General features: G+C 41.9%; 1 protein-coding gene across 2 annotated transcripts in view; it reads right to left on the reverse strand.

Moving 5' to 3' along the window:
* The window catches only part of PRRG1 (proline rich and Gla domain 1), a 32857-nt gene extending 19018 nt beyond the window's left edge, over window positions 1-13839 (reverse strand). Inside the window, exon 1 of one of the 2 annotated variants that reach the window (XM_060770172.2) lies at window positions 13791-13839. The gene's annotated coding sequence lies outside the window, so the exon portion shown is untranslated. Of the gene's footprint in view, window positions 1-13773 lie in introns of both variants that reach the window. The other variant, XM_060770173.2, reaches the window with a different exon arrangement.
* Between the last annotated feature and the right edge of the window lie 638 nt (window positions 13840-14477).

Here is a 14477-nt window from a genome sequence, read left to right on the forward strand (position 1 = left end):
AAGAATAGGCAAAATACTTCCCTTTTACTTGTGTTCTCCATGGATACATCTTCTATTAAACATGGAAAATTATTGCTGAGTTTGATTCTTCTACTAAGGATAACTTACTGCATCTCCTTGCAGCAAATAGCAGGAGAGCCCCCCAAAACAATTGCTTTCATCTCACCAGAATCAGAATACCCAAGCCTTAGGTCCTAAGGAGTCCCATGGAAGATGGACTATGTGTGACAGCAAACCCTGTGTCTGGAAATCAGAGATGTGTGACCCATATTCCATCCTAATAGCTATGAGAGCAGCACCAGGAGGTTGCTAAAAGAGCAGGTACTCTGTCAGTCTGTCCTCAATATTTGGTGTATTATCAGGTTTTAATGGCAGGGCTTATAAAATGTAAATTAATCCTTTCTGCCACTTTCTATGCCACTATGTTGTTATAACTTGGCCATGATACAAACAAGGACCTCAAACCCCATCTGTGGCAGAGGTCCAACTCAGTATACTTGTGAAAGTACATTTCAGTGGAAACTTGGCATCAGAGCCAGGAGAAATCTTCACTAATTCTTCCTTGGCAAGAACTTAGCTAAGAGGTGGGAGTGTCTTCAAAGATTACAGCTCCTACTGAGAAGGATGACAGTAATAAGGTACCTGGCATGTAGTGCCACAAGTTGAAATCTGCACAGCAGACATAAGTACCACTGAGTTTGATGCTTTTTTAATTCCTAGGTAACTATTCACCGGATTGCAATTCATCCCAATAAACTTTATGAGATTTATTTTGAATGTCTGTATTTTTAAAATGGAGTTTTAAAGGAGTGTGTTAGAAAAATAAGATGTACTATACAGCTCCAGCGGTGGATTCTAGATTTTCCATGAACACATGGCCATGGTGGCTAATGTGATGCACTTCCTTGTGTTAAGCACTGGCCTCTTTTTCCTTGCTCTTGCTTGTACAACAGCTGCATATAATCCACTGCTTCAAACTCTTTACGTTGCTCAGGAGTTGAGTGAATGCACAACAACCATACAGGAAATGACATGTGCATTATACCTACTGTACTAGAAAATCCACAATTTTCATATGATCCTCAATCATATCTGTCTACCTGTAGTGACACCCAGTGTGCCCTATGATGGACTGTACAATATGGAAGCAAAGGGTGTGTTTCTAATACAGCTGTTTTTGCCAGAAAAACAAAACAAAATCTCCAATAGTACATAACCCATTTAGGGCTTTCTAGTGGTTTATTAAGCCATAATTAATGTGTTATCATGATGTGCCAACATGATTACTGGATCTTATTTTATTTGAACCATTTCAGAAAGTTCTGTTCTTTCATCGGCAACAGAATTCATTCAGGTCAAATTAGAGCAAACTACAACAATAGCTAACTCGGCACAGTTTGCAGCTATGCTTAGCATCGGGAAACAGAAATTTCCTGCTCCAAACTAATTAAAGGGATTTTTTGTTCAACAACTATTGTCTGTCAAAGGCAATCCTGGTATATTTGTCAGTATCACATTTAAGAGACAGCAACAGTTAAACACAAAAGCAAATAATCTTATTGATAGGAAAGTACCTTTACTTAGAATGAATGTATATTGTTATCCCATAAGGAACTTTAAAGCAATACACACAATAGTATTGTGCTGGGTCACAATTTAAAGCATCCTAACACATCTGGATTCTAAAGTTTCTTACATGTCTTGGTGGCTGTAATATCAGCAATGTTTGGCTTTTGATAGCTTTGTGGGTGCAGAGAATAGTTACATAAAGAATTTTCTTCCTGGCTCTCATGCTATATTGTTGGGTTCCAAGTGGCTATAAAAGAATAGCCGCCTTGCCTGGATGCGTAACCATATTTATATCAAAGCCATGTTATATAATAGAGTAAAAAGTAAGGGGATTATATGACACCCCCTCCCCAATTACTATACTGACCTTTTCATTGTTCATGAAAGATGGTGGGTAGCAAGCACTGTACAAGAGTCTTTTGAAAATTACTTTATATTTACCACTCCGCCCAGCACTGTTTTGATAAGGATGAAGAAACACTCGCCAGTAAGATGAGCTCACTCCCTAATTTCAAGCATTAATCAGAAAACCAAACTCTCCTTCTCCTGCTGTATGCTGTAGTTTACCACAACCTAGGAAGCAAGCTTGTTGATAGGCATATGAACAACCCATGGAACAGTAAGTTAACCATGCCATTCCCCACAAATTCAAGGCATGCTGTTATGGGTACACTACACCAGTGCTTCCTAAATTATCTGATGCAGGGGATCAGTAGAATGCTTTGTGTTAATGCGCCCAGTCCTGCTTCTTTAAATTTCCATGGAAGTTGCCAATTCCTGGGAGCGAATATCAACAGTCCATGGCAATACCTAAGGTGGTTAGCAGCAAGTGTCTAAGAGCAAAAAACCAAACCAAACCAAACCAAAACAACCCCCCCCCCCAAAAAAAATCCCACCTTAGACTAGATTTCAGTTCTCTCCGCCTACATTTTTTTCTTAATTTTTCAAAAGGTTCAAACTAAACAAATGTGATCAACTTCATGAAACGGCTAGGAATTCCTATAACAATATCTGTTTAAATGCTAGCTTTCAGAAGTAGCGACACAAGGAGGAGAATTCTAAAATAATTGTATTTCTCTAGTTCAACTGAACTTGATTCTGTTTTCAAAGTTATGCCAGGTCAGTAGATTGCTCACCAGCCCAATGAATGGCAACAACAGCCTCTATTAAAGAGACTGAACAAAACCGTTTTTAAGACCTCCAAACTCCAAAAATAAAATAAAATAAAAACTACCACAGGAATGCAGGAGAAAGGCAGAGCAATTTTAAATAATGCTGTGGGCTATGAACACAGTTCATAGCTGTAGTATTTTGGGACAAAGTAAGTCTAACAACTTTGATTCAGGAATACCAAATATTATGTTACACAGAACTATTCCTTAGTTGTTCTGGCTGACCAAAAAAAAAAAACCCAGAAAGGAAAAAATAGTCATAAATTCATTCAAAATTAAAAATTTTGTTAACTTTTAAGGGAATGTTTTTGTTTAAATAAGCCGAACACCCAAAAGTAAACTATTACTGTTTAAATGTCAAAACACATAGCAATCATTTCCATACCAACATGTTACCAAGCCTACAGCTTGGTAACAGAGCTCCCCTTTAACATTCCACCTTCATTTTCTTTTGCCTTTTCTGGGAAACTGTTCAGCTTTCCTCTCCCCATAATGAAGAAACATACTCAGAAGAAGCATTTATCAGGCCACCCAAACTAATTTAATGGTAAAAGTAACATAAACCATTAGATTTATTGCAAACTCCAATTCAGTATAGGGGAGCTTCACAGAAGCTGGAAAAATCTGTGGATGAATGCAACTTTTCCCTCAGCTTTAGATTACAGTAAGGGCAAAAATCCAAGCAGGCAATCCAATCTTCTGTGACACATTCAGTGATTTCTAAGTGGGTGAAAACTGTGGTAAAACCACCCTTCCTTCAACGATATAGATTCTATGTGGTTACCACTTAGTGCTATAAATGATGATAGTATCTATATACAATGTCAGGTACTAGCAAAGTAATTAGATACATGTACACAAGAACCATGGAACTAATGTAATGAAGGGAGGGCTAAATACTAGCAGGTAGGTCATTATTAATTTCACCTAATTATGCGTATTTTTTAATACAAGGAATGAAAATAGAATATACTGAAAACAGAATTTGTTGATGGAGTCACAATGGTGTAGTCGCCCTTTTTTCTTCTGAAATGTTTTTCCTACTATCTCCCCTTCCCTATTTTCCTATTCTAGGACCTCCCCACAAGTCCCTGAGGGGTGTATGCCCCACTTTCGATATTCTGGGAATCCATGTATCTACAAATGGTATGAAAAACCAAAACTTGAATTAACTTTGAGTTACTGGGCCAAGGTTTCTAAAATTATCAATTTAGTCTTTCAGTTCATCCCCATCCCATCCATATTTTCAATCTGTATTTGCCATGAACAGTTTCAAATGAGAACTACAGTAGAGTCCCGCTTATCCAACTTTCACTCATCCAACGTTCTGTATTATCCAACAGTCTGCCTCCTGCCCAGATCAACAGATGTTCAATACATTGTGATGTTTTGGTGCTAAATTCATAAATACAGTAATTACTACATAACTTGACCATGTACTGAACTGCTTTTTCGGTTGATTTGTTGTAAAATACAATGTTTCAGTGCTTAATTTGTGAAATCACAACATATTTTGACATTTAATAGCCTTTTCCTTAACCCCTCCTTATTATCCAACATTTTCGCTTATCCAACATTCTGCCGGCCCACGTATGTTGGATAAGCAAGACTCTACTATATATTTTAGTAACTGTAAATCACAGCAGTAGGAGAGCAGAGATAAAAGATCCAACCATTTTCATCATTGATATGCAGTCTAAGGACATAACTGTATATCTGTTGCTATCATGCACCATTCCTGCTATGAAGGACAGCGACAACTTACCATCATGGTGTGGATGGTTCTGCCTAGATGCAGTCACTGCGCAATTGTGATTCTACTATTCTGTATGGGATGGTGTAACTCCATCCTCCTGCTGTGCCACTTTCTTGTTTTTATTTGTTATTTTTACAATGAGGATAGTACAGCAGATGCCACTACAGAAACACTGAGATTCACCGCACAAAGGAAATCCTGGGGCCATGGCATGATTAGGGGTGACTGACAGGATTTGCCCAATGTGGGAAGATGGGAGACTGGCAATTGGTATTGTGTGGTGCCACTGTGCTGCTTTACCACCTCCATGTGACAAAGTCTTTATGTCAAATAATGAACATTTAAATAATTTTCAAAAAAGAACAGGACTATCAATTAGGAGTCACTTAACAGGAGAAAGAATGGTGCAGAAAGCTGATGTAAAAAGCAAAATAATAAAATGATTGATATAAAACTGATACTGTGGGTCTCACGGGTCAATGGACAAAATCCAACTTGATCTATAGCTTCTAGACCAGTGGTTCTCAAATCTGAGGGTTCCTAGATGTTTTGACCTTCAGCTCACAGAAATCCTAACAGCTTGTAAACTGGCTGGGATTTCTGAAAGTTGTAGGCCAAAACACCTGGGGATCTACAGGTTGAGAACCACTATCCTAGACAGACACTTTAGGAAACTATTGGAAACACGAAAAGGAAAACTGTGCATCAGTTTATTTTTACTGTTTTCGCTCTTAGAATATGCTTGTTTTAATGGGGACATTTTTTATTCTGCTGCTTTTAAGGTACCATTTTATTTGTTATTTTATTACAGCGAACAATCTTGAGCTTTAAAAAGGAGATGTGAGCTTTAGCTTTACACCAATTTTTCACAATTTGCTGTTTGCCAAATGTGTTCACCTACAATTCTCAGAACCACCCATTTTGATAGTGTGTTAAAGGGTGTGGAAGGGCTTTAGATCTTGGAGAACAACCACAATCTTCAGTGCCTCCAGAATATCTTTTTAGGCTTGTATGAATTCCATCTTCAAAGGAATATTCCGCAATCATCGCTAGAGATTGTTGGGCTCTTAATTTAGATTAAACCTCTCCTTTTGGGAGTGGAGATTTTAAAATTCTCTTTTGCTGTGATGTTTTGATAATGGAATGCACTCCCTTTTTGTTCAATCACTAGCTTAATTTGACCCAGTTCTTAACTATTAGATTACAAGTTTCTATATATTTAAAATATATATTCTGAATATTTTACAGTTTTAAAAGTATTTTATTGCTTGCGCATTCCCTGATATCTTTAGAGGTAGGGTAGGATCTGAATATTTTAATAAATACTAGTGGCATGGGATCCTTGTTGTGTAGAAAAAGTGGGATGTAACATGATGATAATGATATAGGCTCAAGTTCTTGAGGTGTCTCCAGTGAACAGGTCTGTAGTCTCAAAGAAAGTTTGGGAGTGGAGAATCACAAAGATGGAAACTATATAGGCCAAGTTAACTGAATTTGATTGGTTTATTGATACTAATGTGTTTTGTTTAATACATACAGTTGAACAACAACAACAACAACTTACATGTGTTGTTAGTTCTGAATGTTCATACTAGAATCATTCTAGAAAGACAAGACATAGGAGATACTGGTGAGAGAATATGCTTACTTTTCAACTACAGCAGTAGATTTCTAACAGCAACATAGCTGATTAAATGTCCTGATTTTTAGTAATTTATTAATCGCCAACTGAGGTCACAATGTTGCCTACGGGCGTTATCTTACCTTCTTTCCTTTCTTTTTAAAAGAACAATATTTAGATGTACATTATCTCTGGTGAGCTTCGAAGGCCTAATGATAAAAAGAACATGGAATACTTTTCTAACAGGAGGGCACTGCAGCAGATTCAGTCAGGGTTATAGCAGATACGAGGCCTTATCACACTGTTTGTTTATGCTATGTTAGTCTGTTTCAAATCAGTTCCAGATGTTCTTCTGAAAGTAGCTGACTGTTGACACTCTCTATTGCAGGAATGGGCAAACCCAGGTCCGCGAGCCAGATGCAGCCTCTTGGGCTCTTTTCTCAGCACCCCCTCTCCACCATCCTTCCTTCCTTCTCTTTCCTTTCTCCTTCCTTCCATTTCTCCTTCTATCCTTCCCTCTTCCTCTCTTTCTCCCCTCCCTCTTTCTCCATTCCCTTCCACCCTTCCTTCGTTTGATCCTTCTTTTCATCCCTTTCTTCCTTTTTTCTCTTCCTGGAGAATGGCATAAGCTGCCTCAGGGTGTGGTGGAGTCTCCCTCTCTAGAGGCTTTGCCACAGAGGCTGTCTGTCGGGAGTGTTTTGATTGTGCCTTCTTGCATAACAGGGGGTTGGACTGGATGGCCCTTGGCCTAGGATTCTATTTCAAAAGTAGGTTACAATGGGTCTAATGGATACACTTTTCCCCTTCTGTCCATCATCTCTACCTGACCTTTTGGGGTCCAAATTTTTCCTGTCTTTTCTTCACTTTCTGCCTCCAGAAGAGAAGAGGAAGGGGAGGAAAGGGCAGGGAGGGGACTTGGGGAGAACGCCCTTTCTCCCGGCCTACCCACCCTGCTCCGGCCCACCATGCGGCCCCCAAGATACAAAGTTTGCCCATGCCTTCTCTATTGCATCCGTGTTGCATTTGTGGTTGAACCCACATTAACATGTGTCTTTTAATTCTGTGTTAATGGCCATCACTGTCAATTCTTTTGCCCCATTATTGGTTCATCTAATTAAAAAAATGAAACCATAATAGTTCAATACACCATGATGTCATTTCTGTACAATGGACATGTTATTATTACAAAACCATTCAGAACATGTGGTTTTGTTTGTATGAGATTATACCATTTAGCCTTTAAAAAAAAAGTAGCCCCAATAATGTGGGATCATGAAGTGATGTTCCAAAAAGGGCTTGTTCACATAGAAGTGAACAACTCTGCTTCCCGGATGTAGGGAATCATGAAGCATTGTCCCCGAAGTGGCTAGCACACAAGGAAGTCAAGAACTCTTCTCGCCAGTAACTGGAGATCAGGAAATGTCGTCCTCCATGCCTGGTGAGAAGTGTTACCAACCTCTATGTGCATATGTTCACTTTTGGACATGCTTCATGATTTTTTGATTCTGGAGATCAGACTCAAGTTTCCTTTTTTTTTTCTCCCGAGAGCTGGGTAAGCAACTTTAAATGCTGAAACACTATAATATTATGACAATTCAACAGCAAATAAATAGCAAAAAAATAAGAACAGGGGTTTAAACACAACATGAGCACACGAGCACTGGAATCTCTGCTAGAGATTTCCTTGGAAATATTTGAGAGAGAAAAAATCTGGCCACACATTACACTATACCCACAAATGGCTCATTCAGGAACAAAACACAATGTAAGACATCAGCACCCAAATTGGGTACTGAATTGTTGCATAAAAAGGATTGTTTTCAGTGTGAAAAGCACATTCTCAATGCAGCAATGCCTGGAGATCAACAACATTGTGCAATAAGTCTGAGACAAAAGTAGGCTTACATATCACTATATTGGTATAATGGCACTGGAAGGCGCTAAAGAGACTGTGCTCTGGCACCACAAGATGCAGAGCCAACCTTAAGAAATGCTATTTCAGATCCCTCCCTCTGAAGATTTATAACAGAAAGCCTAAGAATATCAAGGATATGAATAAAACTACCTACTCAATCAATCACTGAACTGCTACTTAAAAAAAAAAGCTATACCATTCTAAGAATAGGTCTTCCTCGAATGCATTTACCATTTCATCACATTAGGCAGGGAAGTGTGTAGCAGAGGAAAGCAGAGAAGAGCTCAGTCTTACTCAGTTTTTTTAATGAAATGGATGTTTTCCCTACCTTCTATCACACTGTTCAATGTCTCAGTTTCCTATTAGTGTTCTTTCATGCTGCAGAGATTTGCCCCCGCCCACTATTCTTCTCTCTGCTTATTGTTGAAAACTGGGAGGGAGGGAAAACAGTGACGCACTCTCGCTCTCTTTCTCCCTTTCTCTCTTGGCTGCCCCACAGAGAAGGGTGTGAACTGGGGAAAACTATAACTCCCAGGACCTCAAAGTATGGAGCTATGGTATTTAAAGTGGGATCCAAGTGTATTCATTCTAGAATGTAAATGCATCAAGAGAAGGTTATGGACCTTGGGAAACGGTAACTCCCAGGAGGACTCAATCGCAGGGAGCCATGGCATTTAAAGTGGAGAAATTACACTGCTTAGCCGGTATTGAACCACCTGACATCCGCCGGGAAGTTGCAGCCAATAGTGAAAGGACCAAGGCAGAGACATCTCCAGCTCATCCCTTGTTTGGGTATCAGCCAGCACGTCAACAACTTAAATCAAGAAATAGTTTTCTTAGATCTACAGAGACACTCGCTGGAACACCTCAGCAAGCGTGAGTTCAAAAGTGGCAGGCTCAAACCCAGCACCTCAATCCGTGGGTGATACCAGATGAGAGACTCCCTCCTGGGCACACAGAAGACTGGGCGACTTGGAAGGCGCTGAACAGACTGAGATCTGGCACCACGAGATGCAGAGCCAATCTTAAGAAATGGGGCTACAAAGTTGAATCCACGACATACGAGTGTGGAGAAGAGCAAACCACTGACCACCTGCTGCAATGCAACCTGAGCCCTGCCACATGCACGATGGAGGACCTTCTTGCACCAACACCAGAGGCACTCCAAGTGGCCAGATACTGGTCAAAGGACATTTAATCAGCTACCAAGTTTGCAAAATTTGTGGGGTTTTTTTTGTTTTTTTTTATCTGTTTGTTTGTTTTGTTCTGTTAGAAATGTAATACAACGTTCTGGTTGCGGATGACACGATAAATAAAATAAAATTTAAAGTGGTGTGCAAGGGCATTCATTCCATACTGTACATGTACCAAGAGAAGGGTATGGACCTTGGAAAACTATGACTCCCAGAACTGCAAAGCATGGAGATACGGCATAATAATAATAATAATAATAATAATAATAATAATAATAATGGCATTTATTCTCCAGCTGAGATGCATCAAGAGAAGGCTATGGACCTTGGGAAACTATAACTCCCAGGACCACATAGTATGGAGCTATGGTATTAAAAGTGGAGTCCAAGAGCATTCATTCAATAGTATAAATGCAGCAAGAGAAGGGTATGGACCCTGGGAAACTATAACTCGCAGGGCTGCACCGCATGGAGACATGGCATAATATTCATCATCATCTCCATTCTTCCCTCCTGGCTTTCCCATGCAACACAAGGGACAGACATATCACAGAAGGAAGGGAAGGGAAGGAAAGGACCCAGAAAGGCTACTTTTTAAAAAAGAAATTGTTCTGGTAAAAAGTAAAAACTCAGTGAGCAAAAGGTTATGCTTTCCCTAACAAGGGTACTTTTGGCTCCTCCCACAATTTCCCCTTCCACAAATTGGGAGAACATTTCATTGTAAACCTGGGAGCAACTAATGCCATCACATTACAGAAATGGCCAAACCTCCAGATGATTTCAAAATATCCACTTCCCCACCACCTCAGGAAATATTTTAAAAGAATGCTGGCCCTCACGCTTAAAATACGGAAATAATGCTCTATCCTACACTTGAAGCCAAACTAATGGGATGACAATTTTCTTGGCAGTTCAGGGGCGGTGCTTACAAGTATTTATGTATTTGCAAAGATCTGAATACTTAACACATGCTTAACATAATCCATCCATTACAGTTTCATCTCAAGCTAAAATATATTGCTAACAATCTAAGATTACATAGGTACATTCTGGCGAGGAACGAAGCGTTTCCATTTCTGTCTGGTGCAATGGATTAATCAATATAAACCCTGATACTGACAAAAATACATTGAAACCTAACTTGCACCAATCAGTGCCAGCCTCAGAGGCACTTCAGTATATCAATTAATAAGCATCCCGGTGGCTGCTGAAAGCATTTAAGAAGCAGATTTGATTTGGTACAGGCACAGTCAGCAGAGATCTATCAGACACTAAGTAATTGAATGCTGCCACTTGGCAAGAGGGATGTTTTCTGCAGCAAGCGTAGAAGCACAATGCCTTCTTTTTCCCCCTGGGAGGACTCGGGGCAAAGACAACACAGAAAGGGTTGGAGGAGGTCAAGGCTCTGAGTAGGAAGGGCCCACAAGACATAATGGAGGCCAGTTTCCTGCTAAACTCGACATGGCCAGGACTGCAAGGGCAGTAATTATTAACGCTGTGACAGAACAAGAAGGTGGGGAAAGAAAAGGGATCACTTTAAGGTCAGCAAAGCCATTTTAATGAGAGGACCCATTTAAAGTGGCTGCCTTAAACCTCCCCACTTCTGGGTTCATTTAACTATCATTTAGATTCCTTTGGAGCTCTGCGAGAACAAGGCTAAGCAAAGTTGCAGCATTAATGCCAGAGACATGATTTATCCTGCACAACTACAGTTAGGGAAAGAGGCACTATTTTGAGGCATATTTCCTGATCAATTCAGTTCCCCGCCCCAGATATACCACAAATACACCCTTGGGACAGTTTTCTATCTCAGGGGTCTATCTACACTGTAGATACTCCCCTGCCAAACTACATAAATTCTACAGTGTATCTACATTGTAGAATTAATGCAGGTGGACACTACTCCAACTGCCAAGGCTCAGTGCCATGAAATCATGGGAGCTGTAGTTGTCTCCATTGTGGCCCCTCGGCTTTGGAATTCTCTACCCAGTGAGATTAGGCAAGCCCCCATCCTGACTGTCTTTAAGAAATGCCTAAAAACCTGGCTCTCCTGGCATGCCTTTGACGAATGAACATATACCTTCATACCATGTTCGTTGGTATACAGATCTGTCCTCTTGATGCACTTCATTTTGTCCCTTAGTGAATGTCAACCCCACTGTTCGTCCCTTCTGAGTTCTCCCCTCAGACACACACTACTCCATTTATGTATCTCACCCAGGGTTTTATCAATTTTGTCCTATGCATTTGGCCTGCCCACTCTGTTTTCATTCTTCTACCATTTTATTTTGCATTTGCTTATTGTATACTTATGGTCTGCTTTTTATTTTATTTTGATGTTATTACTTGTTTGTTGTATTTTACTTTACTGTACTGTAATGTTTGGGCTTGGCCTCGTGTTAGCCAACCCAAGTCCCCTTTGGGGGTATAAATAAAGTTTATTATTTATTATTAAACCTAAGTAGAGGTAAAGGTTTCCCCTGACATTAAGTCTAGTTGTGTCCGACTATGGGGGTTGGTGCTCATCTCCATTTGTAAGCCGAAGAACCAGCGTTGTCCATAGACACCACCAAGGTCATGTGGCTGGCATGACTGCATGGGGCTTCGTTACCTTCCCCGCAGAAGTGGTACCTATTGATCTACTCACATTTGCCTGTTTTCGAACTGCTAGGTTGGCAGAAGCTGGGGCTTACAACAGGAGCTCACCCTGCTGTTAAGCCTAACTATGTATGTGTTATACACGCACACACATACATACATATGTATATATGTGTGTATATACACACACACATATTTACTATACAGAGATCTATTATGTGTATGTTCCATTAATATGGATAAATATCAGCTCAGGAAGCAGCTGAAGGGGAAAAGGAAAGGGCCTGACACTGTTAGGAATGGAGGGAGTTGATTTATTTATTTATTTATTTCCAGTATTCCTACCCCGTCCTTCTCAAATCCTGAAGGGGGACTCAGGACGGCTTACATTTGGCAACAATTTGATGCTGCTACATATAACAACAATATAACAACAATTTAAACAATAGAGCATTAGTGAAAACAATAAAAACAGTATTAACAGCTGTATCACCATTCCAGTCAAATTCCATATCCAAAGTGCTATTTATGCCTGCTGCCCAAAAGCCTGGTCTCAGAACCATTACTTCAATTTCTTCCTAAAAGACAGGAGGGATGAATTCAATCTTACCTCATTGGGAAGCGAGTGCCACAGGCGGGGGGTTACAACCCAGAAGGCCCTGTCTCTTGTCCCCGCCAGACGTATTTGCGATGCTGGCGGGAGCCAGAGCAGGGCCTCCCAGGATGATATTAAACTGTGAGGTGGGACGTAGAGGGAGATGCGTTCGGACAAGTAAGCTGGGCCAGAACCGTATAGAGCTTTATAGGTCAAAACCAGCACTTTGAATTGAGTTCGGAAGTGGACCGGCAGCCAGTTGATCTGACACAACAAAGGGGTGGTATGCTCCCTGTATGTCGCTCCAGTTAATTATCTGGCTGCCACCCGTTGGACTAGTTGGAGTTTCCAAACAGTCTTCAAAGGCAGCCCCACGTAGAGTGTGTTGCAGTAATCTATTTGGGATGTGACCAGAGTGTGGACTACCGTAGCCAGATCAGACTTCCCAAGGTATGCAGCTGGCGCACAAGCTTTAACTGTGCAAAAGCTCCCCTGGCCATCACTGAAACCTGGGGTTCCAGACTCAGCAATGAAGCTGCGAAGTCCAAAACACCAGAGGGCCCTAGTTTGTCCATGCCTGGTGTAGATGTACACCATGTGAGGAGCAAGGTTTTGATAGTATGTGTGCTTCCTGAGTGCTTCCTGAAAGCTGTATTTCCTGATCGGTCCCAGTTTCCTCCTCCTGGGCATGTTTGGCTTCTAAAAGATAAACACAACCTGTACAATTTCTACCTCTTTCGAAGCCAAGTGGCTTCCCAGCAGCCCAAAGGAAAACACCCAAAGGCAACTCAGGGCGCGTTTCCCCTCCGGTGGCTCAACACGAGTCCAGAGTGGCCTTCGGTTTTCTTCCATCCGCAGGGATTTGGATGCAACGGAGCGGAAGCCCGGGGGAAACAGTGCGTCTACACTGTAAAAGCAACGCAGTTTCACACCACTTGAAATGCTATGGTTCGACTCTATGGAATCCTGGGCGTGGTGGTTTGGTGCGAGACCCCAGCCAGCACTCTTTGGCACAGAAGACCTTGCCAGATCACTCCATGATTCCATAGCGTTGCGCCAGGGAAGTTAAAGCGGTGCCAAACTACATTCATTCCATGGTGTAGAAGCACCCGGAGAAAGCCGCTCCGCCGGAGGAAGGGCGGTGTCCCCTCCCGAGTCCTCCATTTGCAGACCCCTCTCGCCCAGCAACTTCGGGAAAGCGGCTCCAAAGCAGCAGCCGCCCCGACAATAACGCCAACCTCCTCGGCTTTGCTTTGCTTTCCTCCCGCAGTCTCCTCCTCTCTGTCCTTGGCGCGTCGTCCGTCCCCACTCCTCCCTCTCTCCCCCCCCCCACCCCAAAGTTGTCCACACTCACACGTTACGGACACGAACCTGGGCCCCGCGATTTCCCGACGCTCCTCTCCCAGCGCGGCGGCTCTGGGACCCCGACTTGCCACGCGCGCACGCGCCTTGACGCACGCACCTCTGGCTCTTCCGGGCTAGCCCCGCCCCCGGGATTCCTGAAGGCGGGAGAGAGGGAGGGGCAAAAGGAAGGAAGGAAGGAAGGAAGGGGCCGGAGGGGAATGCCCAAGCTCAGCAAGAAAGCCCGGCGCAGCCCCACTCCGCTTTTGTCCCATTTCGCCCTTTTGAATTCCCTGCCCAGCCTAACAATTCAGCAGTTGCGTTTGGAGGCAGGCGACCAGTGCTGACGTCGCTTAAACTCGATGTTGAGCAGGCACAGGTTGAGCATCCCGTATCAGGAAGGCAGAAAGGATCCAATATTCCAAATTGTCAGCAGGAGTGGCACATCATTGACATCATCATTTAGCTACCACTTGTTTCCTAAGGACCCTTACACACAGCTGAATAAAATCCCACATTATCTGCTTTGAACTGGGATATATAGCTGTGTGGACTCAGATATACAACCCAAAATATCAAGGTAGAAAATCCCACACTCAGGGCCCCGTAATACAGGTTAATTCAGATCCACCGAACGATTGGACAATGCGACTGGAACATTATTTTAGTAATGAGACGTTGAGGACTTATGTTTTATTGTTTTTATTGTCTCTATTG

This window comes from Anolis sagrei, chromosome 3 (assembly GCF_037176765.1).
Source record: "Anolis sagrei isolate rAnoSag1 chromosome 3, rAnoSag1.mat, whole genome shotgun sequence".
Taxonomy (NCBI): domain Eukaryota; kingdom Metazoa; phylum Chordata; class Lepidosauria; order Squamata; family Dactyloidae; genus Anolis; species Anolis sagrei.